Source organism: Mesocricetus auratus, unplaced genomic scaffold (genome assembly GCF_017639785.1).
Source record: "Mesocricetus auratus isolate SY011 unplaced genomic scaffold, BCM_Maur_2.0 Super-Scaffold_2245, whole genome shotgun sequence".
Classification (NCBI taxonomy): domain Eukaryota; kingdom Metazoa; phylum Chordata; class Mammalia; order Rodentia; family Cricetidae; genus Mesocricetus; species Mesocricetus auratus.
The window spans coordinates 22,550,298-22,575,993 of record NW_024429180.1 but is presented as its reverse complement, the minus strand read 5'-3'; the positions used below and the strand labels follow the sequence as shown (position 1 = coordinate 22,575,993).

The 25,696-nt window shown below is 41.0% G+C and overlaps 1 long non-coding RNA gene across 5 annotated transcripts in view; it reads left to right on the top strand.

Moving 5' to 3' along the window:
• The first annotated feature begins 259 nt into the window (after nt 1–259).
• Nucleotides 260–25,696, top strand: part of LOC106021149 — a 95,961-nt gene continuing 70,524 nt past the window's right edge. For all 5 annotated transcript variants that reach the window (XR_005879466.1, XR_005879462.1, XR_005879455.1 and 2 more), the window contains exons 1-3: nt 260–396; nt 15,314–15,621; nt 15,705–16,967. This is a non-coding gene — a long non-coding RNA (uncharacterized LOC106021149). The remainder of the gene's footprint in view (nt 397–15,313; nt 15,622–15,704; nt 16,968–25,696) is intronic.

Here is a 25,696-nt window from a genome sequence, read left to right as displayed (position 1 = left end):
GTCCACGCTAGCTGATCAAGCATGGCTTTGTTTGCACTTATTCACTGCTCGCCCAGCACTGCGGAAGTGGTTTTGCATATTAACTAAGTGCACAGTAACCTTTCTTTACCTCCTTAGAGCTCCACCCCCTCCCACCCGCCGGGGAAATCAACACTGTTACTAGCTGAGGAAGCTGCCAAGGGGTTGCCATGGCAACTGTTCAGCTTTCAGCAACTACTTTTCTGTCTTGGAGGGGAGGGGAGAGGATGGGGGGGGGAACACCACACACCCAACAAACTGAGGAGAACTAGGCAGTTTTCTGATCAGAGTTCAGATAAGGAAGGTCACAGCAATTTGCGGGCACTGACTAAAATAACCCCACGGCTGGGAGAGTTACCACGTAAGCACACTGAAAAGGTAAGTGCGGTGCAAAGGCAATAATTAAGTTATTCAGCAGTGGTCACAAGCTGAAGCATTTCGAATATTATCAGCCTGTGTCATCTAAGATGTTATCTCGTGAGTCTTTTCGTTTTCATCCTGAGCCAAACAACGATAATTTTTGTGGAATTCCAAATGTCAGTGAAGCAGTGCAGGAGGGTAAACCAGCCCCAGAGGGGGTCGCTCACATCTGAAAGTCATTTTCCAAAACTTCACTCAGCGCTGGAACAATGCGGCATTCAGGCGTACGGAGCTGGAACTATGTGCAGTGGCGGGTCAAAGCCCAGCCTCCCGGCTCCTCTCAGTGGGGCGGCTGGCTAGGTGTGCCAGGAAACAAGAGTCTCATTTCAAAGGACAGGCTGCTTAGGGTTAGGCAGGAAAGGGCAGCGAGTCAAGGAATGGAAGTTAAGGAACCTAATGCTAGCGAGTTGTGCAGACTCGCAAAGCTCTTGTAAACAGAGTCCAGACTCCCAGGCCCTCAGCAGAGAGTAGCTAACAGCTCAAGGTGACTCTTGGCAGAGAGCTGGAGGGTGGGGCAGGGCGGGGTCCTTAGCACTAGGGTGGAAGGACTTAGAAACCATGCCTCATCCTTTCTACTCTCTCTGTCTGTCTGTCTGTCTGTCTGTCTGTCTGTCTCTCAATAACACCTGCTCCTGCTGACCAGTAAGCTTCCTAAACATCCTCTGCATTCAACCTTTTCCTGCGTCATTGAGCCCTTTTTAGAAACAAAATAGGAAAACATCCTGCAGCAACCATACTTATACAGGCTACCTTCTGAATCATGAATGTGTTTTTCAAAACCTAACCACAGCTACAGCATCCAGATGAATATAAAGGAACTGGTTATAACACAGAGGAAAAAGGAAAACAAACAAAAAACGAAAAACACGAATGAGGCTGGGCTGTGAGAGAATGGAAATGCAACCCCCCCCCACACACACACACACAACGGGGAGATGCGGTTACTAACGCGCGTTTTCTTTTATATTTTATTTGCTGTTTATGAGTGTTTTTTCACACAGTCACGGCAGGGCAGTGCAGAGGCACTGTGCTCTCAGATGCCAGCACCTGTCAAAGGAGTCATCGTTCAGTACCACGACAAGGTATCGTATGTGTGACCAAGGGATAGCTGGTTCTCCGTGTGCACCAACTTGTGTTCAGATCTGAAGTACACAGCTGCCGCTGCCAAACTCCCACTTCCTGGGGACACTGCTCACTTGCATTTTTGCGTGGATTCTGACAAACGGAAAAGGACTCGGGTAGGAAAGAAGAGGCGGGATAGGCCAGGGAAGAAATGTCCATAAATACGGAAACCATTCTTCAAGGTGGCATTGAAAGCTTTACAAGATGTCTAAGATGAAAGGCCTTCATGGATGCAAAGGGCCGATGAGATAGAAGTGGGAAGATGTCAAATTAAAAAGGACCAGGTGCCCATCGCCATTTATTCTGGCAAAGTTGTGCAAAGCTCTAGAGAATAAGAAGAGCGATAGGTAAGGTAAAAGAAAAACATCCAGCCTTGATGCTGGATATTTCCCTGGGAAGCTGGAAGAAAGTTCTAAGAGTTAAAGACAGAGTGTAGCCTCCCTGTCACTGATGTAGCTAGAAGCCCCGTCTTACATAACCGTCACAGGATACAGAATGACAGTTCTTCAGTCTACAGTAAATGTGATGAAATTATCTCATCAGCCTCGTTCTCCTGAGTATTTTTCCAATTCCAGAAAACCATCTGTTAATATGACCTGTCTGCTAGACCCCCACATAGCACAAGGCATGGGTATTAGTATTCAAAGACATTCCTCCCTCAAATGATCTGTTGGAGGCCTACCAAGTTTAGTTTCTGCAGCCAGTTGAGACCAGGAATGAGACACGGAGAAATAATGAGGAGGAAGGGATGAGGGAGAGCAAAGAGAAAATTCAGAAATTTGTTGTAACCTAGCCACAGATTCTTGTGACTGACCTGATCTAATTCCAGCAGCGACTGTCTGTGAAGCCCTGGCACAGCTGAATTTATTTTTATTTTGCCTGCTCAGAGGCAGTGTACAGAGGATGCAAGAGCGCATCACCTTCAGGGAAAGGACTGCAGAGTGCATTACTCACCACTACACCCCCCCCGCCCTGCCTGGAAAGGTTAATTTGAATAAGGCTGCTGCTTCCACAAATAGAACAGTAAGGGCACACAGAGGGGTGGCCAATGAGAACGGTTTTCAGTGATGTCATACTTATACCTGCTTCTTATTATTTGCTGAATGGTAACAATGTGTTCCTTGAGTGTCACATTTTCATTGGTTAAGAGCCCTGCCAGTCTGAGTACTTCTGGAGAGTTTTAGACATTGCGGTTTCTTTACATGCCCAGGGTTTTTTTTTTTTTTCTTCAGTTTTTGTATCAACTGCAGAAGAGTGACCATTTTAAACATTTGTTCTGAAAACAAATATGGCAAACTTTATACTTCAGAATTGATTTGCAGAGTCTAGGGTAGTAGGTCCCTTTATGCAGCAGGAGCAGGATGAGAAAGAACATTGGTGTGTCAATGGGAAGACTTGTCTCAGTACTTACTGTCACACCAGTCTTTTGGGAAAACAATTTATGCCATTTATTTTACAATGTGATCCTCCACAGAGCACAGCTTTCTTCCACTGAACTAGATATAAACTTCCCTACTGGGGGAGATTGGGGTCACCAGAGAAAGGGAAACCTACATGCTCTATTTTTGTCCTAAGTAGCATTGATTTTTAAATCAATTAGATTTTATATCATTAAAACTTGTGCCTCAGGCCACTCAGGTCCCTGGGCTTTTCTAGGGAAACTCCTGCAGATAAGTTTGGGAAAAGCACAGTACCTTGACGGGGAGGTGAATGTGTTGTTCCTGAGTTAGGAATTAACCAACCTCCTAAAGGAACAGAGGAACATTCTGGTTAGCATGAGACACGAGGATGACTGGGAGGCCAGAGGTAAATGTTAGTGTTCAAAAGTCTTGGAGTTTGTGGTGGTGAGGGACGGGCAGGGCAAGTCTCTCCAGGCAAAGTCAGATCCTCAGAGAGAGAGAGAAGAGAAAGATGAGCTGTCCACACTCGGCTGCTAAAGCAGAAGGCAGACTTGGAGGTTAATCCATTGCACTGCCAGGCCAGCACATTAAATGCTCCGGTGAGCAGGGCAGGGCACTAAAGGACCAGTTAGCTTGTAATAGGCACAAAGCAAGGCAAGGGCTTCTTTGGGAGGAGGAGAGAGTGCTTGAGTATGCCTGCAGCAAACATCCCTCACTGGGTATATGCATTTAGATGGAAACGTTGGAAAACAGCAACCACAAAAAAAAAAACAACCCCCCCCAAAAAAACAGCAAATTAGGAAAGATAATTCAAGTTAGGAAGAACTAGAAAATACCAAGTGTTTTGATTGGGTTTGAAATGTCTGTCTGCAAGCTTGTTGTGTTTGAATTCTTGGTCCTCCAAACATGGCTGTCCTGGGAGACTGTTGAGCCTTTGGCATGTGGAGTCCAGCTGGCAGACACAGGCTGATACACACAAGCCTTTCAAGGTTGTGTTCACCTCTGGTTTTAGTCTGGCCCTGCATCCAAGTGCAGTATGTGAAGAAGTCATACCATAAGCTCTTACCAAAGAGAACGCAGCTGCCTCAGCTACCATGCCTTCTGTGCTATTCGTAACTGTACCCCTGAAACAATGAACCAAAATGAAGCTCGGCTTCCTCAAATTGCCGTTTTCAAGTATTCTGACTCAGTGACAAAAGAAGTAACTAGCAGACAAAGCATGTTGAATATCTATATCTCCGTTCAATAGCTAACATCAACGAGTTTTGAAATTGAAGGGTCTATAGCTGACTACACCATTGCTCACTGTCTTCAGGATCTGGTGAGAGGTTATCTGGATGGTACAAAATTATGATATTCATCTTTAACACCACCCCTACACTTAAAGCTCAGAGAATATCACAGAGGAGGGAGTGAGGAAAGCCAGAAGACCACGGCATCTGCTTTGCAATAGTGTCTTCTAGATATGACTGGGAAGCTGTGCCTATGAAAGCATAAGCATATGCTATGCACAAGGGAGAACATCAGTTGACAGTCAAAGATGGATGTGGAACTTGCCCAAACTCCACCCTTAGATAACGAGCTACTGATGACTACTGAGAGAGGTAGAGTCAGTCATCTCCAGGGACAAACCTCCTCACAGGTTGTTCAATCCATGTGGTCAGTCCTAAACACATAAACATAGGAGTAAACTGAACGGATGCAGACTGAGTTTACACACACATACACACACTGCACAAAAGAAAAAGCAATGCATTTGAGAAACATTTGCGGGGGATCATGGGAGGTGGTTGGTAGGAGGGAGGAAATGATGTAAATACAGTTCTCATGTGTGGGAACACCAGACCTTGAGCAGAGACCCACTTCCCCTTCTGCCTGGGAGTAGGCAGCTGTAAGACAATGTTTACTAAAAACATGTTTACTAAAAACAATACAATGCCTGGGGGCATTAAGTTCCTGGAAAAGGCCTGCCCACAGAAACCACCCTGACCTCGACCTTGTCCAAAGACTAACCACCTCTTCTGCCACGCCCAGATCAGTTTCTGGGGTCAGAACAGAACCAGCCAGGGGAGAGGAGAGAGCAGAAGCTTCTCTGGTGGGAGCCTTTCTTAGGAAGTTTTCTTGAACCTTTTTGGGGCCTGCTTAAAGTTTTCTTTACATCATTGAACAAATCTCTGTGTTGTCAATCCCCGACACCCTCCTCACGTTCTCGGACACAGGCCGCGCAGCAGACGCAACACTCATGCATGCTAGCCTTAATTTTTTTATTTTTTATACCATAAATAAATGCATGTATGGACATTGCATATTTATTGAGGTCCTTACTCTGGCAAGAGTATAAAAAATAAGAAAACACTGAATTTTCTTCAGGACTTTTCTCATGAATTCATGCTGGATTTCTTCAAACACCTTTTCTCCATGTGTTGTTGAAATGTACATATAATTTCTGTCCTAAAATCAATTTATATAATGCACCAGAATTATTCATTTGGATATGTTACCCAACCTTTTTTGAGATGATATCTCCCTATGTAGTCATGCCTAACACAGAGCTCCTAATTAGTCACCTGCATCTGCTTCCCCAGTGTTGGCATGTGAGGTAAATATAATTTTCTTAATATGTTCTTGAATTCAGTCTGTAAGCATTTTGTTGAGAAACTTGCATCCATGTTCATCAGAGAAATTTCTCTGTAATTTTGGGGGTGTTTTGATGTGCACAATCTTTACTTTTTTCTTCACAGACTGTTTGGTAGTGTTCCTTCTATTACTTAGTCAATTCATGTGCAGAACAGTTTGAGAAGAATGAAAACATGAATGGATCAAAAACATGAATTTAAAACCTGAAACATGGGAGCTGGGAAAAGAAGGAATCAGATACAGGCAGGGTGGAGGGAGAGAATACTGGGAGAGACAGCTGGAACTGGTGGTCTTCTCGGGGATAAGCTAGAAACCAGTGCAATGTAAACTCCAATGAGTCTACAAGGATGACCCCAGCTAAGACTCCTAGCAATAGGTGACATGGAGCCTGAACTGGCCATCTCATATAACCAGGCAAGACTTCCTACAGAGGGATTGGGGCAACATCACAGCCACGTAACCTTCACCTTACAACTTGTCTTTCCTACAAGATGTGCTGGGGTAAAGGTGGTGCAGAAATTGTAAAACTAAATAATTAATGACTGGTTCAGCTTGAGACCCAAAGACACAAGAGGAGGTCCACCCTGACACTGCCTGGAGAGCCAGGGCCCAGAGGTTGGGCAGTCCACAAACTTAGAGTAGAATAAAACATCACAATTGGCAAAAAATTTCAATGGAATGATTCTTAATGGTATATTGCTAGACTTGTAGATTGGTGTTTAGCTCAGTTGTCATTAGGAGAGCTTCATTCAACACCTGGTGGAGGCACATGTTAACCCACTACCAAATATAAGGTAGAGTTCTGGGAATCCTATGGCAGATGGGGAAGGAAGGACTGACTGTAGGAGCCAGAGGGGTCAAGGATATCACAAAAAAACACTTACAATGAACTAACTTGGGCTCACAGGGCCTCATAGAAACTGAAGCTACAACCAGGGAGCCTGCATGAGACTGACCTAGGCCTTCTTCATATATCTTACAGTTGTGTAGTTTGGTCTTCTTGTAGGATTCTTAACATGGGAGCATTGGCTGTTTCTGACTCCTTTACTGGCTTTAGGTACCCTACTCCTTGTACTGGGCTGTCTTGTCCAGCCTTAATGTGAGGGTAAATGCTTAGTCTTACTGCAACATGATATGCCATTTTTTTATCCATAGGAGAGGACTGCCCATTTCTGAAGAGAAAGGAATGAGGCGCAGAAGGGAGTTGGTCAGATGACTGGGAAGAGAGAAGAGAGAGGAAATTGTCTGAGATACAAAATAATAATAATAATAATATATTAACAATAAACAATGCCTGAAACATTAGAACTGGAGGAAGAAAACACTCCCCCCCTCATAAGCACAGGACATGTGATAGTATAACAAATAGCACCAAGATTGATAAATGAGAATATAGGAAATTAAAAACCCTGAACATCAAAGTGAATAGACAGAATATAGAGTGGGGAAAATTTTTGTCAGGCATATTTCAAACAATGGGGTTAATATCTAGAACACATAAAAAACTACAAAAATTACACACATACACACACACACACACACACACACACACACACACACCAATGAATAAATGAGCTAAAGAGCCAACAAGAGAACTCTCAAAAGAAGAATTAATCTTTAAAATCACATTGGACATCTGTAGTCACCAAGAAAATATGAATGAAAACTTTGTAATTCCTCCCCAAAATGACTAAGATAAATGAGACATACTTGACCACAAATGGTGGTGAAGATATGGAAAAGAGGCACCTTTATTTATGGCTACTGAAAAGATGATGGTGCAGAAATTATGGAAACAAGCACAGTGGTTCCTCAGAAAACTAGGAATAGAACTACCGTGTGACATACTGATAGTAGCTCCAGTTCTCAGAAATGGAGGGGGTCTTATCTAGGGACTCTAAGTCAATAAGAGAGAAAAGTACATCCAGGAAGTAAATTCAAGAATCAACTCAGCACATTTACCTACACATTCAAATGTAATAGATAGAAGAATACAAGTTTCAGAAGTTAAGATGCCCCCATTCTGCTCCTGTCTGCATCAATTGTTATGTTAAAATGGACTCAAGAATTTCTATTCCCCCAGTAAACATTATCTCTGTTGACATTCCAAATGGACAATTCAAAGGCGGATTCAACTTGACTTCTCCCTTAAAATACCAAATCAGAAGGAGCATTTGCCCTTCATCTCAACTATGTTAGCACCTATGATTGCCCCTTCTAGGATACCTCACTCCAGTGTCCAGCATTGGAGACTGAATCCAGGACCTTGTGTCTGTCAGGCAAGAGTTCTACCACCGAGCTAAGTGTCCTGCCCAAGAAATTTCTTAATATATTAATAAAATCACCCAGCTTAAGTTTTAGGATGTATTATGTAGAATGTTTTATTTTTTTGAAAGCTTAGATACTTACAGTTTAAAATTAATTGGTGATATTCTGAAACCCACCTCTGCATGATGTTCTATTTTAGTTCTTTTGGATGAGTGCTGGCTAAATTATGGAGTGTATATAGTCATCCAGAAGCCATGGGGATTTTTTTTTTATACAATGAATTGTTTTAGGATATCTGAAGTGGAGGTATTGGAGTTTCCACCAGTGTTCCAGTTAAAACCATGCACTGGTCTGTCCTCAGTGCTCAGAACAGTAGGAATTTAGAATGTAGATGATGTAACACCGAATTGGGATCTGCTGTTTCAAATCTGCAAGAAGATTTTGAATATAGCTCTTAAGATCTATATTCATTGTATCTGGGATCAGAGATCCTACTCTAAGTGATGTTCATTTCTAATTGCTAAGCAAGTATTGAGAGTGCCGCTTAGACATTGTCTCATTGCAGGAATCGACCCCTCCTTGCAGGAGCTACTTTAGCTGAGAACTCCCTGACATTTCCCTGTGAAATTACAATGACCTTCACCTCATACCCCAAGTGCTGTCTTTATTTCCCTGTACTTTATCATCTTATATCCTGTTGCCATATTTTCTTTTAAGAAAATACATTTCATGAGGTCATTCTTTTGATTAAAGACCCCTGCTGGTTCTCTTGCTTAAAATAGAGGTTTGTTTGGCATATAGGCCTGGTGGCCAGACACAGTTGGGCTGGAATCCAAATAGCTCCAATTTCTTGGTATGCGACCTTGGACAAGATACTTAGCTTGTGCAAGGCAAACTTTCCCTATGCATAAGACAGAGGTAGTACTGCTACTCATTTCAGAGTGTTACCATATGACACAAATGAAAAAATAAATCAGCTAGTCACAGCGCATATTTAAAACTTATCCAGCGTGTCATGTATGGTGGGTTTTGCTTTTCTATATTATATGGCCCCTCTTCAAGCTCTTCCTTCGTATTACAGGCTGAACACATGTATTCTTTGGCTGCTTTGAATATCTCATTTCTAGTTTGAACTATTCAAAGACCCTTCCCATCCTCAATCCAATGAATTCCTTTGGATTTGTTTCCTTCTACCACCCTAAAATGTGAACATTTGTACTGGGGAACATTTATCATTCTTGTTTTTCTTTTCTTTGTTAATAGCCTTCCCTGACCACTGTGATGACAGCTCTGCATATTACATTTGTTGTGATGTGTTCTTATGACATCACATGATGTATACTCAGATGGCGCACACCTTTAATCCCAGAGCTTGGGAGGTAGAGATAGGGGGAATCTCTGAGTTCAAGACTAGCCTTGTCTACAGAGAGAATTCTAGGATAGCCAGGGCAACACCGAGAAACCCCATATCAAAAAAAAAAAGCAAGACATACAAATAAATAACTGCATTGTAATTTTTCTATGTATATAAAAATAACTTTGAGAGTACTACTAGAGTTACAGAGCATTCCTATTAGTTTAAACTAAAATTTTCTCCTTCCTAGCAAATTTTAAATATTTTTTTAGCACTCATTTTGAATGTTTTGTATAGACTACCTCAGGTTATTCCTTTGACTACTCTTTGTTGCAAGTGTTATACTATGTAAATCATAGACTGGGAAACTGATAGCTTGGAAGGCTATCATGGCTCCAAATGTATAATCGTTACAACAAGGGTGTGAACATATGTCTTTCGTGTGTTAAGAACTATTTTATGTAATTTGTTGCCTTAATCTAGTTACAATATTTTCCTTCATATAGATCAAAGTGTGAGTAGAGAATTTATGAAGCAGACAAGGGCAATCTCTTGCAGGCGTCATATATTCAAGTGGCTTGGAGATACCAGTACAGACAGAGGTAAAGGGTAACTCAGAACTGTTTGATCCTAAACTCTGGACACCCAGTAAATCCTTTTATTTTGATTCATTATTTGTTTGGAAGACACTTCAGAGCAGCACTCTTGCCTCTGAGGAAAACTGTTTTATGGGTGCCTTTTTTACTTTTAAATTTCCTTTCCACTTTCGCCAGACAATCCTTTCATAGGAGATCCCGACGCAGACCAAATCACACAGAAGAGCTCATTCCTCTAGACTGAGAGAAAAGAAATCAAGCTAAAGGCAAGACAAATCCTGTAAACATCTCTGTGTTGTCCCATGATGGGAATTAACATGTTGCATTATTCCTCTCAATGGGAACCTTGGTCTACAAGTGCCGACTTTTACAGGAAATAATTCTGTACCCAACTGCATCTATAATTGACACATTTGTAGCTGGCTAAGCACCTGGCATTTTAAGAAATGTTTCAGACCTCTTAGTAAATCAACTAAAACTTTTAGAAAACATTTTGTGGAACACTGGAAAAATATGGTTGGAACAATTCACTCATTTTTCATCCATCCATTTTTGGTGGAGGTAAATTTTAGTTTATGAAAACTTTGTACATTATTACACTGTTATCCACATCACTTCCACTCCCTCCTCAAAACTCCTCCCATGTCCCCCTCCCCAAACCACAGTCTCTTCTTTAATTATTATATATACATATGTATTTATATGCACAAATGTATATATAACCTACTGAGTCATTTAGCTTTGCTACTATGTATGTAAATGTGTACAGGATTAACCACCTGTTTTTGGTCATCCTTTGTGGGAGCTTATCCCTAGAGAGAATTAATTATCCCCCTCTCAGTAATCATTGGTTACTTGTAGCTCTTCATCCAGTGGTGGGATCATGTGCAATTTCCCTGTCATGTGTGCATGTCAACTGGTGTCAGCATTATATTGATCTTGTTTAGGAAACCATATTTTTAAATTTCATGGGTACATTTTCCCTGCCATACCCAGGCTATATTATCTAGAAACAGATTTTCTGGTCTCTGGTTCTTACAGTCTCTCCCACACACTGCCAGCAGAAGAACTCAGATTATCTTCATTTACAGATAACATAGTATATAGCTCATGGTTTGGAAGAATTAATATTGTGAAGATGACCATCCTACAAATTATAGGTTCAATTTAATAGCCAAAATTCCCATTACATTCTTTACAGAATTAAAAATTCATGTATTTTCTTATTAATATCTTGGAAATGTCTCAAATCCAAAAGTATCCAGCATTCCAACAGAACTTCAGGATTTACATAGAAGATAATGAGATCTGGAATATGATAGACTATTTGAAAATAGGACATTATTTCCTAGGGATATCTTAAGACCCAGACAGGAGCACATACTCTACAGATAAACACTGAGTTTAAAAAGCAATCAGTGTCTTTGCTACTAGAGTCTGGAACCTGTCTCTCCAGAGAGAATGATGTTGCTGTGTTTTCAGTTTGTTTTGTAAAAGGAGAATCCCACAGTATCTGCACGTACAAATGCAAATTTGTACAGATGCAAAACAGACATGTCTGTGTAGGAGCTGCATAGCTGTGTGCATCTGTGGCTCATCCCTTCCCACAGGTTGTGGCTAGGAGGAGGCTAACATCCTACTCACTATTGTAGCATTCATGTGCAGACTGGATATGCAGTGTGGTAAAGAATCCTAGATAATCAAAGATAAAGAAAACTTTGATATGACTCACTAATCAGACAGATCCATATAAACATAAAGAAAAAAATTAAAAATAAAACATTCTACATAGCACATTCTAAAACTTAAGCTGGGTGAGTTTTTGTGTAAGCTAGTCATTTCATATTTCATATTTTATTCACAGTTAACATGGCTAATTTCCAAGTAATATAAACTCATCACAAGTAATGGCACTGATAGAAATGGGAAACTTAAGTCTTATATACTTAGACATTTGTGGTATTTCAGCAACCAAGTTATCAAGGGTCCTGTGTCACTGTGTGGAAATCATGCATTTTAAGTACTTCTGCATGTGGTCACTTGGGGTTAAATTAAACAGTCTATTGCTGTAGCAGCAGAAGTATTGCAGAAGGCTATATGCTAGCATGTTCTGGTTCTATTGCATTCTTGACAAACCTGTCTTTCTCTCTCTACACTTCTAAGGCTCAGATGTCACACCGTTTTTTGTAGTATCTGAATGCTTTATAAGAAAATTTCACTAAACATACTGGGAGTAATAAATATAGTGTCCATGAAAAGAAAGGAACACGGGCTTAGACGCATAGAATGATGTAGATTACAAAATGGAGCAGATAACACTTGCTCTTTTGCATGTCTTTCTTCAGCTGAACTAGTGATGCTTCTAATGGGACATGTGACAACTGGTTTCTGCATGTAACATGTCAGTCTAGGTTATCTCCACAACCATGAAAAGCTCAATTAACAGCAGGGTTGATATATGAATTTCATTCTGAGGAGTCTGGCAATTGGAAGTAGATAAAAATAAGAGAATAGGACAGTATGAAAAATAACGAAGTATATTATCAGAGGATTTATGGTGAGAAAGCATCATATTAGCAAATTATTTTAAATATGAAAAAGTTCAAAGTTGACATTTTAGTGTTAAAAATATCTAATTACAATTTTGCTGATTTCAGATTTGGGAATGGTGTCAAATACAATCTTTTTATGAAGACACAAAAATTAAGAGGTTTTAGAAATCTAAAATTACCTTAGTATTTAAAATTTGGAGGATAATTATTCAACAAATATTTGCTGAGTCCCATCTTTGTGGTAAACATTGCTGTGGACACTGGGGAAGGAGCTATGATCTGTGCCAACCTTGTGGACAGAACTTGCTTTCCAGTGGGAAGACAGACAATATACTAATCAGCAAATCAACAAAATACTTAGACTTTTAGATGCTTTTATGTGCTCTGGAATAAATATCGAAGTCTAAAGAGACCAAGAATATTGGGGAATAGCAAGTATTGATAATTGATCATGAAGACTGCTATGTTCTATGATGTTGAGAAGAACTGACTGAAAACAGCTGAAGGAACCTGGGAGTTTAGATGTCATCACCTGGATGAACTCTGTTTTAGGCATATGCAAGGGTCCTCAAGTTGACACACGCTTTGATCGTCTGACAAATAAATTTTGTCTGGCAGAACTGAGTGAATGAAAATGGAAGGAATGTTGGTGAGATTTTATAGGAAGTTGCCTGGACTTGATTTTTGTGAAAAGGTCTGTTACTGAACCTTGCTAAAGGAGCTCCATGGATCCTTTAGCAATTTCACAGTGCTGGAATTACAGGTACCCTGACTTGTCTGTGTTTACATGAGTTCTGGAGAGGGAACCCAGGTCTCATGTTTGCATGGCAAGCACTGTACCCATGGAGCCATCCCCCTCAATTTGTCTTTAATGATTCGATTATCGTCAAAACCAGAGGGATGTCAGTTTTTTTTTTAACATTGCTCCCCCCTCCCAGTACTTCACTTTAAAATAAACTATCTGACTGTTTATACTGGTAAAAGAAATAACATGGGTGGTTTGGGTGTTGAACTTTCATGACTGGTATGTAGCAAGGAGCAGAGCTGAGGAACTGTCCTCTTCCTTCCTTCCTTCCTTCCTTCCTTCCTTCCTTCCTTCCTTCCTTCCTTCCTTCCTTTCTTCTTTCTTTCCTCTCTCCGTCTCTCTCTCTTTCTTTTTTTTTTTTTTCTTAATTTTAGGCTCAGGTATAATTGGGCCAAAGGAGGGACCCAGTAGCCAGGACATGTCATATCCCTACCTCCATGTCTTTGTTCAGCAAAAGTGAAAGAAAGAGGAGGTGGGATTCCAGAGTCTGAAATAAATCAGCACCCGCAGAAAATCTCCAGTTTCTCCCTTACCCAGGCTGGGGAGTATAAAGCTCAGACCCAGAATGCTTACTGAAAAGAAATGTCTGTAAGAAAAGCCCACTGTGTACCTCTCCAAAATAGAAATCACTACAGAGAGCTGAATGAAGACAATGGTGCAAGCACTTAAAATATACATGTTTTAGAATGAAAGGAAACAGTTGCAAAGGCAGGTAATGAGCAAAATGTAATCATGCTTCATATCATTATATCAATGAAACATTTATCTAATTGAAAAACCTGCTGCCCTTCCAGACAAGTAGGTCCACCTCTGCCTTAGAGATCGTTTGTATTCGCTGGCATTTGGCTTTCTTCAGGTCTACGCTGTGGCCAGTATTTAATTCACAATGGCATGCATACAACCAGGACTGTTAACTACAGCCTCCAAGTTCAAAGAGACTGTGGGGAAGGGGGAATCAAGAATAAATATGCAAAATTCCTGCTTAAGGTGGTGGTGGGGGGCAGCAGACACATCCTCCTGTTCCTTGGTTTCTGCTTAAGACTCTGGCTGAGACGGCTTCCTTTAGAGATAAAGGCCACCATCCTTTCTAAACATAACACCTTAACGCCTGAAAAGCAGGAGGCATCATGCCCTTAACTTAGACCCGTCATTTCTCATTGCTTGTTATATAAAACTCATCTTTGGTGACTTGAGATTCACCTTCTGTTTGCTATATGCAATTGATATTGAAAAATAAGATTGAAAAGATTTTTAATAATCATGTCCAATAAAGAAATGCAAATCTCAGACTTAGCTCCGGATAGAGGTTTATAGAGAAGCCCGTTAGTGGGTTCCTGGAGTGAGGTTGAAAATTCAGGCAAGCTTTGAGCCTCAGAGTTGCTATGCTTCTCCAGATAAGTTCCTGCCAACAAACAGGGGGCTTCCTGGGCCACCGTGTGTCTTAGGACAAGGATAAAACCAATGATGTCTTGAGAGGAAAAATCTCAATCAGGTTTTGGAATGCTGCAGATTGACTGTCACATGTATTTCCAAATGACAGTGAGCTTTTTCATGCAGTTAACTCTGCTGTGTTAAAAATAAACATGTTAACTAACCTAACTTTTATTTTTGGCAGGATTCTCAAGTGAGGAACACTATGTACCTGGTTACTTTTGCAGTTAATAATGTGAACCCAGAAAACCCTAAAAGGAAATCTTAACCCTAAGGATTCCCAGTTGTGAGCGTAGTCCATGAAGCCTACTCAAAATAACCCAGTGTCAGCGTTTCAGTGATGATGGTCCCCAACACACAGATTGCTACTGTCTCCTTCCAGTCACCGGAATTCCTCCCACTCCCAGTCATGCCTCCAGATAACAGCCACAGTGGATTGAATGCGATTTTAAATGAATGTTTACATGTCTCTCTATTTTGTTCCTGGGTTTTATTGTTTTTTGCTATGCCGGTGATGAAAGGTTATTCTCTGAAAGATTTAGTCAGTGAAACGAATAGCATAAAACCCTGGCCCCTGCAGTTAAGACACAGAAAGAGCAAAGGAAGAAAATGGGCAAGTATCCCATCGGGCTGCAAGCTTTTGAGTTTATGTAGGAATGATGTCATTTGTTTTCACAAAACCCGGTTTAAATTTGTTCCTGCCTTTCCAGAACTGCAGCTCGGAGCATCTGTGGAGACTTCTGCAGACTATATTTCAGGCGTTCGAGAGTGCGCGCTGCATCGAAATCCAACCAATAGCAAGGGGGAGCCTAGCTCTCCTTTTTAGCCTCCCTGTGTTCCCCCTACCTGAAGCAAGGGTGTGCTGCAGCTGCGAGATGACCGCCCAGTGCCCTCCAGGCCCCTCCTACCCTGATCCAACTGCGAAAGCATAAAGGCAAGCCTCCAACGGTTTAAAGGAGAACCTTGCCCAAATCAAGACCGACTTCTGGCCACCCTCACATGTTTGTTTCACTGGCAGGTAACCTCCAAGGGAAGGTGTATCTGTAAAGGTTGATTTGATTTGGAGGGTTTTAAATTCGATCTTAGCCGTTTATTTTGCAGCCCTCTGCAACACGGGAACCATCCTAAGAAGTAAGAAGGCAGGAAACAGAGATCCCGGATTGCTGGACCCTCAGTGGCAGAAGGGGAGCCCCTGAATGCTATAGCTGTAATTATCTTTCACAAAGTAAACCCATTTCTGGGTGAGTATTTGTAAAGGAAGACTGGGAAATATGCCCTGGAGAAAGATCACCAGTTTAATCACAAAAATCAGTGGGTTAGGGGCAGAGTGAGGAAGAACGTGCTGAAAGGCACACCACCCTTCTGTGCCTCAGTTCTTTCCCTCCAGAAAGAAATACAGGCTACTGACAGTGGATTCAGTGTGGCCTCTTCAGCGGAAGCAGCAGAAACTGAATTCTGGCTAGTTTCTTACAGAAAGTCCATGAGGACATTTACAGAATAAAAAGGAAGGCTGAAGAACGCGACTCATGGATGACGGGCCAGCCAATGTTGGGGTCTCTTTGGTAGACCCAGTAGCTGGCACTGTCGGTTGCCTTTGCTAGGTGGACAATGCCCAGCTTCCAGCTGTTTCTCTTCTCATCGTATTCAACTGGCCTTAGTCTCAGTAGGGTGTCCCTTTGTCAATGGGCACATGCCTGTAAGGTTTTGAATACCTGGAGTCCTCAATTTGCTGATTCACAGAGTATCCCGGCAGAGGGAGCAGGGGGCACAATGATCTCACGGGACATGATGGTATTGCTTCTAAAAGAATGGGGATCAGAAGGCCTTTCTCCTCCATTGATCATGTTTACTGCTGTGGATTGAACTGCTATAATTTTCCTGCCTAGGTTGATGGTTATCCGTTCCTATCAGTCGGTTCATTTTCAGTATTGTGGCTTGAACCCAGAGCCTCATGTATGCCAAGGAAGCACTCTACCTCTGAGCTACACACAAGCCCCCATCTCCTTTCAAAATTCATCTTTGAGAGACATGCAGACAGGACTTGAACTTGTAAATATACTACCTCAGCCTCCTGAATGGCTGGGATATGCCACCATACCAGGCTAACTTGGATTGACAACCTAGTCATGGTTACCAGTTTGTGAACATCAAATGAACTTTTGAAGCAGATGTAGTATTGAATTATACCAGGACAAGAGATGTGGGCTTTGGCAATCCTTGCCAACTAAGGTGTGTGTGGCTCTGCTATCATTTTTCATAACCGAGCTTGCTCAGACTTGGACAATTTAAGGAAAACCAAATGTTCTTCAAAGAATGTGAAAGTCCACCTTCTTCTCTATATCCCCAGCATCTCTTCTTGGCATGGTAGGTAACTTATGAACCATTACTACGGATTTACCATTCAATGCAATAATTAAACTACTAAATTTCTCTCATCCCTACTTTTCAATGTGTGTAAAAGTATGCTATCCCCAAAAATCACAGTAGGGGACACAGTAGGGAACTTTTTTATTTGCCTACTATTGTTTTCTTCTAAGGGTGTTGCCAGCATGGTTACCTCAGCATCGTAAAATGGATAAAAATCTAAATGACCTCCAACTTTTCTGTTTATGGAAATACTGTGACTTAAGACATTTTGGTGAACATAAAGGTGAAATATTTATGTATTTCAAAAGACTGGTATCTGTTAAAAGATCTTTAAACAACACAAATCAAGGGTCTTCACAGAGCATCTATTTATGAAAAGTAGAAGGTCACTACAATATATCATTATCAGCCAGTAGCTCATTTCGTATGTTCTTGGGTTTTGTCAATATCCATGTCTCTAGCTGCTCTTCCAGAGAGATACAGCCTTCAGATTTCAAGAACCACTGAGTTGGGCTGTCACTTTCTAAGCCAGTGGTTCTCATCCTTCCTAAAGCTGAAGTAAGTCCTTTAATACAGTTCCTCATGTTGTGGTGATCACAGTGATAAAGTGATTTTGGTGCTACTTCATAACTGTAATTTTGCTGCATTTATAAATAGTAATGTAAATATCTGATATCCCGACATGTGACTCCTCTGGGGTTTGCAGTCCGCAGGTTGAGGACCACTGTTAAAGCCAATTGCTAAAAGATATGCGCCTTGGAATCCATTTTCTGGGTCCCACTCTCTCATCAGGCTTAGTCACAGGGATTTGTAATGGGTCCCGGTCAGGGTCAGGGTATGCTTTTAGACTTCCACTCCACCATTATCTGATGCCTTCAAGAGCACTGTTTACTGGATTTCCTGAATTTTCCTACACAGCTGCATCTGAGACTGAAGATCAAAGAGGCTTCTTAGATCAAGCAAAGCTACACACATATGCCTCTCAGACATATTTGAAGAAAAACTCAAGAGACTAATGAGTTGTGCTTACTTCAGACTCATCCCTCCTTTGTTTCCTGCTGGGCATGGTGGGCATTGGGAGTCCAAGTATAATGAACAGTAGATGGACTCACTACAGCTCTGTGATAAAGGCACAAGTGCAGATCAAGGACCTTAGGACAAATAACACCTGCATCAGAGAAGCGGGCCATCCAATAACGTGGGATGCTGTCATGGTTCCCAACGTTTTCTGCACTATTTTCCATTGATGGAAATGCTTTTCCTATCAGCCATTCAAATGCACAGTCCCTTCATTCCCTTCATCCAAGGACATTGTGGTCCTCCTTGCAACGTGATGTTGTCCCATTCAAAACTCATGAAGTGGAAAGCAGAGCGCAGGATGCTATGAAATGTGGTTTTATCATTTGAGGCTCTACAAGGACCAATCATTCCATTAGAGCAGCGATATGGAAAATTGCAGTCATAAAAGGAAAATGAGTCATATTTACATTATGCTGACTAATATTTTTAATTAAATAAGATTTATTTTAGAATAGAAACTACTTGGCATTGAGATTATTAACTTGAGAGAAAAATGTGTTCACCATAGCATAATGACAGAAGACTAGTTTCTTATGAGGGAGAGTGTAGCTTGGAACAATCTAGAAATCATGGGAGGGAAATGGCCAACTCTACTCTAGCACAAAGTGAAAGGACATATATGAAGCAGACAGCAATGTGTTCTTGACTAACTCAGCAGAGGACAGTAATCCTCAAGCCTGAAATTTAAGCTTTTAGTGATACAGCATGTATTAGTGCCAAACTAACATCAGTGTCTATAAAACACACATTTTTGTTAAAATTATCCAACATGTAGATATTTTGTGTTGTTTGTCATGTCAGGAGACATTTTCACGTACTCTGAGTGTAGATGAATTTCTGATTCTTAGTGATAATGAAACTTGAGTATAATCCAGGTATTTCCATGAGTAGGGCTGGGAATTCATAGTTAAGCATCCTTCTTTTGCCCATTGATCCTTTCTGTCATGACAAGAGGTCACCAAGGCATTGCTTTCTCAATCCTGTATTATCTGGGTGATTGTTTTCTGGAGTCCATATTTCCAGGAGAGACACTGGCCTGACTGATATTAATAACACTTTAAAAACCTCCCATCTATAGAGCATCATGGAATGAAAAGAAAAAGCTGCATTTCCATTGGTTGTGTTTGTTATATAGTTCACGTTTTAAAAATACTATACAAAGTTTAAAAGTTGCTCAGGCATTTTATCATATATATATATACATATATATATATGTCCTGTATTATAAATGAATTATTTACTTATATTTAACTTCTTTCCCCACTTAATTTCATTCATCTGCTAGGCCACCAAGGCTCACAAAAGACTCAGTTTATTTTCAAATTGTTTTTAACTTATTTAAAAACTGAAAAAAATAGTCTCTCTTTCACAGGCTTAAACTCTGTAAGGGTGAGATCTATGTACTGTCTATAATAAATATTGAAACTTTACTCCATTGCTTACAGTGCAATGATATCAGCCACATTCAGTGTCAACCCTTCAAAAGGATCTCTTCCATCTCCCTGGAAAGATCTCTATAGTAAACTTGTTTGCTAAATGACTGAAGCCCCCTTAACAAATAAAACATCAGTGTCTATTGCTGTTCTTCTCTGAAGTGATGACAAATTGCTGAGGAGTAAAAGCCTTCAGACTAATAACGGATGAAAATTGACTCTAAAATCCCATCATTTTGTTTACCAGCTGTCTTTACAATTCTATAATAACCCAGCCCACGTTTAAAAAATGTTCAGAGATAGTAAAATAGACCAGAAACAAACGATCTCTCTGCTGGAATTAGTTTACGCATGGGAACAGGCTGGAAAGAAAATATGATTCAGAAACTTACCTAGCTCTCAGGCATGAGACCCGGTGACCACATACTCGGGGCTGAAGCAGAACTCAGGAGCATTACATCATCGTGACAAACTTTCATTGGCTGCAGAAGCCCCAAGGATAACACAGGCTTGTAAGGTGCTGTGTGAAAGTCCCTGTTGGCTTTCTTTATCAAGATTACAGCTAAAGTACTGAGAGCAAGATTTTCCCTTCATTAATCCTGCCCTGGCCAACCTGACAAGACATTGTTAACCATTTCTTAACATGTTTGTCTCCAATTTAGTCATTAGTTTTATATTTAACTCTAACCTGTGATGAACTTGTTTTTTTTCTTGTTAAAATTTCCCTTTAAAGCATGTTTTTAACATTAGCTTGTTTTATCTGAAGTGTGTGGCATCGTTCTGTATGAAGGGCAAAGGTCCCTGATTAGTCTCAAGGCTATCTTTATTATTTTGAGTACCTTATTTGAATCAATGAATTTCTCTATATTTCTTAGTTTTTATTTATTTTTCTCTAAGAGGAGGGACAGATACCCACATATATTATTTATTTATTTATAGCTCTCTGAATGTAAGTAATACACTCAGCCCCCAGTTCCCAATCATTCATTTTCATTATCAGAAATTTCCCTCTCCATTGAACTCTAGAAGTTATTTATTTCACACAATTACCATAGTGATTTACAAACTGAAACCATATGTGTAATTTGAGAGCAGAAGGCAGTAGATGGGGTGAGGGTGCCTATGGTACCCATCCCCACTCTGCATCCATTCCTACTCCCTCTGGGTTAAGTATTTACTAAAGGAGAAACTACTCCACAATAGGTGGAACTATTGCACAGTTAGATCTCTCATTTAGGAAGCAACAGAATTATGAAATCACTAGTTACTGTCAATTTCCCTGCGCTCTCTGATGGTCTGCCTGCTTCTGCTTGTTCTCTGCTTCTGTGTCTACCTCCATCTTACACTTACGGGAGCAAAGAAGGGACAGGCTTCAGACACGAAGAACTCAACTTACTTATTTTTGGAATTTTGAAAGAAAGGTATTTTCTGTGTTGTCCTGAAATTCTCTATGTAGACCAGAGAATTGCCCCTGATTCCTGAGTGGGATTAAAGCCATGTGCCATCATGTGCGGAGCTCAATTTATTTTTTTAAGTAAAATGCTCACACCTTCTTCTTACTTGATTCTCTAGTCTCTTGAAAACACCCATGAAATTCTCAGAGCTGACAGCTAAGAAATCAATTTCAAATATTTGTCTAGGCCTTAACATCTTTGTACATATCTTTGCTATCCCCACAGACTTCCATTCTCATCTATATCATGAAAGAGACCAGCCTGCCTTTGCAAGAGTCATAGTTACTGAGAATATGGTTTCCAAGTCGCCTTTCTGTCACTGGTCCTTAGACTCTGGCTTGCGCATACTGACTAGTGATCATTTTCTGAATGAATATTAAGGGGGTCAAAGGCCCCCATTTGAGTTTTTGTATACTTGAGAATGATATAGAGGGGAGAGGAAGAAACAGAGGAAAAGGAAGAAAAAATAGTTTCAATTTTAAGTGGAGGCAGGAAAGCACTGGTCTCCTGGTCCTTGCCAAAGTTGGATAAAAATATAACAGTACACTCATGGGGTGGGGGGCTATCAATCACAATGGACTGGAAGCTCCACAAAAAGGGATGGCAGAGCTTATGTTTGAAGAAGTAAGAGTTGCTTAGGCAAACAGGAAAAAAACATCATTCTAGGAGGAGAAAGAAAACAGAATGCAAAGCAAGGGACAGAGTGTGGGTGGGACAAGTAGTGATATTTGTGTGCAAAACAGAAGATAATCTTCTATCTGTAAGGGAAGAACGATGTTAAAGTGAAGGCCAGGTCCATAGAGTTGGAGGTCTTGTCAGGCAAAAGAAGAGATGGGAAATTAATTGCAAAGCTACTCTAGGTTGCCCCTGGTCAACAGTCAGATTTGTGAGTGTCTTAGTCTAGCCTAGCCTGGGATAGATGAGAGTGGGTGGGCCCAGGAACACGAGCGAGCTTATGTTTCAGCTAAGAGTCGTGGCAGGAAGCAGATGGCCCTGTTTAAATACTGGACTAAACAGAGGTATCTGAAAAGGCCATGCCCACGGGTGGGAACAGGAGAAGAAAATGAATGAAGGATAGCAAAACAGACAGCAAGCCTCAAAGGAAAGAAGCTGCTATTGCCCTAGGCTCATGACCAGAAACTAACCTCAGAGTGAAGTCACAGAAATGTGGATGTTTCGGTAAATAACATTTAGCTTCTTGAGGCAAAGAGAATCATGGAGAAATACACAGAAAGTGAATGAAGGTAGACTCAGCAATACTGGTGTGTTGGTGTGTGTTTGTGTGTGTGTGTGTGTGTGTATGTGACAGAGACACAAACACACACACACACAGAGAGAGAGAGAGAGAGAGAGAGAGAGAGAGAGAGAGAGAGAGAGAGAGAGAGAGAGAGTTCAGTGGGGTGAGGGGACAGTTCTTTCTTTCTACACAGGGCAGGTTCTGGGGATCAAACTCATGTCCTTCTGCTTGAACTATACCTTCTGAGCCATCTTGTCCGCCCATGAGATTTTTCTTTAATCACACAGTGAATACATCATTGTTCCTTCATTGCTAAAACAGTTTTCTTCCCATGTTCTGGGTTCAGTATAGGAAACGCTCTGTTTGAAGCTTTTGGCATAGATATACAGAAAAGTTGGGTGTAGCTGTGCCTAGAGCACAGAAGAAAGTCAGGATCAACAACGGAAGACATTACCTCCAGACACATGCATGGGATTACCTGGTGCGGGAGAGCAGTGAGAAGAACAGTGATAGAGGAGAGGTAGCCAGAGTCAAGGCCCTGTGAGCAATGGGGAGGAGGAAAAGGAAGCATAGAGAGCAGTGATATAGAACAAGGTGAACACACTTCCAAAGGGTGTGACCCAGAGCATCCAAACTGGGCAAGGACAAGGAAGACATTCCGATTAGCTTCTCTAGAATAGAAGTATTTGGTAGTAAAAGAACAGTTTGAATACAGGGGGTTAAATCGCTACCTAAGAACCACATCTGGCCTGCCCATTTTTTATTTGTAACTAATATTTAATTGTTGTTATATTTTTAGATGGTTGAAACAAGAAAGGAATGTAAATTATAGCTTGCTATCTGTGAAAAATATGTTAAAGGTCAACTCAATGACAGTAGAATTTTTAAAAAAATATAGCCAATAGGAGCTATACTTATGTTTTGTTTGAGGGTTTAATGAGAAAGCTTAGCCGTTGCAACAGAAGCCCCATCTATCTGAAATAGGTCAGAACTTTAAGGAAGCAATTGACTACCCCCTTGTTAGTAAAATAGTACTGCAGATGCCAAGTTACAGTGGGAGGGGTCACAGATGAATGATAAAGAATTAAAGGAACCAGTGGCATGTAGTCATCTTTATTTTCTAGAAGGCTGCTGGACACAGATTCAGGATGTTTTCTACCTGTTCATTTGTTTTCATTAGTAGAAAGACAACAAGATTTGGCATTGGGTAAGGCCAAGTCTTATTACATCTGTTTATTTTGTGCATGTGTGGGGATGTGCCTATGCCCGTGCCAGAGCACATCTCTTGGGAGTTGGTTCTCTCCTTCCACCATAAGGGTCCTGGGATCTACTCAGATTGTCTGTCAGGATTGGCAGCAAGTGCCTTGACCCATGGAGTCGTCTTACTGGCCCTCAGAGAGTGGGTGAAGGGCGGGCATTCAGTGGTGAGCAAGTGGCAAAGCTTCTGTGCAGCACAGACCAAGTTGATAGCATTTATACAGTTTGAAACTGGATGTGAAACCTTTGAAATTGAAGAAAATAGGAGAGGAAATTGAACAGAAACATGGGCAGCAGGAATCCAAAGTGAAAACCAGTTGAGCTTGTCTGATTTTCTCCAGTAGCATTTGGTAGAATAATCGCTGGAGAGGAGAAATGAAGCAGCGATGCTGGGTAAGGTTTGGGGTTTTGTAAAGCCATCGCAGTAGGGGAGAAAAACAAAGCAGACTAGGTTAAAGGCAGTGGTGAGGGCTTGTGAACAGAGACAGAAATAAGCTTTCCACTGATTTTTCTTCTAAACACCCATGCCTTGCACTCTTGCATGCGATGCTTATTCATCAGGCCGTATCATCATCTTGGGAGGAAAGACTTTGCTGGTAGAAGTAGGTCGCTTGGGACAGACCTTTGAGCATGACACCTCTTCTTGGGTCCTATCCCACTCTTCCTGCCCTATGGTCCATCATGATGTGAACAGACTCTACCACATGTTCTCTCCACCGCACCTTCCCCATAATGGCAGACCGACACCACCGAGACTGTGATTCCACATATCTTCTTCCTCATGTTGTTGCTGCCATGAAATCTGCCACAGTGAATGGAAAGAACTCACACATATGGGTTACAGAACGTCACCTGGAAGAGCATTAAATTCTTAGTGGGTGGGTCTCCTTTGTGGGCAGTTGGAGATGTTCAAAGAGAAAGATTAATGTAGAGGACAATGACATTCAGGGATAAGAGTTGTTAATGTTATAAGTGTGTTGGATCATGGTATTAAGAGAAAAAGAATAGATTTTCGGTTGTGAGCTTAGCCTTTAACGACTAAGATAAGTTCAGAATTTATTGTTTTAAATGTTATGTCTGGACTATTATACAGCCAGAGTATCCATAACAAAATATAAGAGGGTGAATGGCTTAAACAAGAAAATTATTTTCTTGTAGTTATGCAGGCTGGATGTTCAAGATTAAGTCGCTATTGGTACTGCAACATCACAGAGCCACTTCTGTGCACACAGATTTGTTGGGATCAGAGAAACTTACTGTTACTCTAAATATTGTTTGCATGAGTTCTAGATATTAAATTCTGGTCATCATGCTTGCCACGCCCGCCGCGCAGCCTGTATCCGAGAATGTGACAAGGGTGTCGGGATTGATGACACAGAGACCAGAAGGCTTCCCAAGAAGGCTCTCCTTTATTCCTACTCTGGCTGGTTATTATATACCCTGACACCAGAGGTGGGGATGGGAGGGTCTGAGGATGCGGTTAGTCTTTGGAAAAGGTCAAGGACAGGGTGGTTCCCATGGGCACGCCCTTTTCAGGAACTTATTGCCCCGGGCATTGTATTGTTTTTAGTAAACATGTTTTTAGTAAACATTGTCTTACAGCTGCCTACTCCCAGGCTGATGGGGAAGTGGGTCTCTGAGCAAGGTCTGGTGTTCCCACACATGCTTACAAGGTGAACATTTTACAAACTGAACTTCCTAGGCCTCTTAAGTTCCTTTTGCTGGGTATATTGTCTCAACAATGAGAAAGCAACTAATACTAGAACCCAAATAATGTGCTTATCCTTTTATGCTCAGAGGTCAGGTGACTCATTGGAAGATAAGACACTTGTTACAGATAAACTGGTCTCACTCTAAATTCTTACGTGTTCATGACTTTTGCTTTTTAAGATCCCTAAAAACATCCAAGCAGCTGTCCCTAGAGGAGGTAGAGTCTCTAAATGCAAAAACAATGTTACCGAGGGTGCATCATGGGTTACATGAAACACAAAAATTCTCATGTTTTCATAGCAGTCCTACTACCATGCTTTGGCAAACATGGTGTCTGGCTATGCCAAAGGGTACAGTGATATTTAAAATAAGATTAATTATACTCAATTTAATTATTTCCTATCATAAATGAGAAAATATATATTGTTGTGTTGGAAGTTTTCACAGTGCTATTACATCTTTCTACCAAAATTATTCATGACTTTAATTGTTAAAAGATTTGGACTAAACCAGGCAAGTTGGAAAGAAATAAGAATTTATTCACCAGAGGTTGAG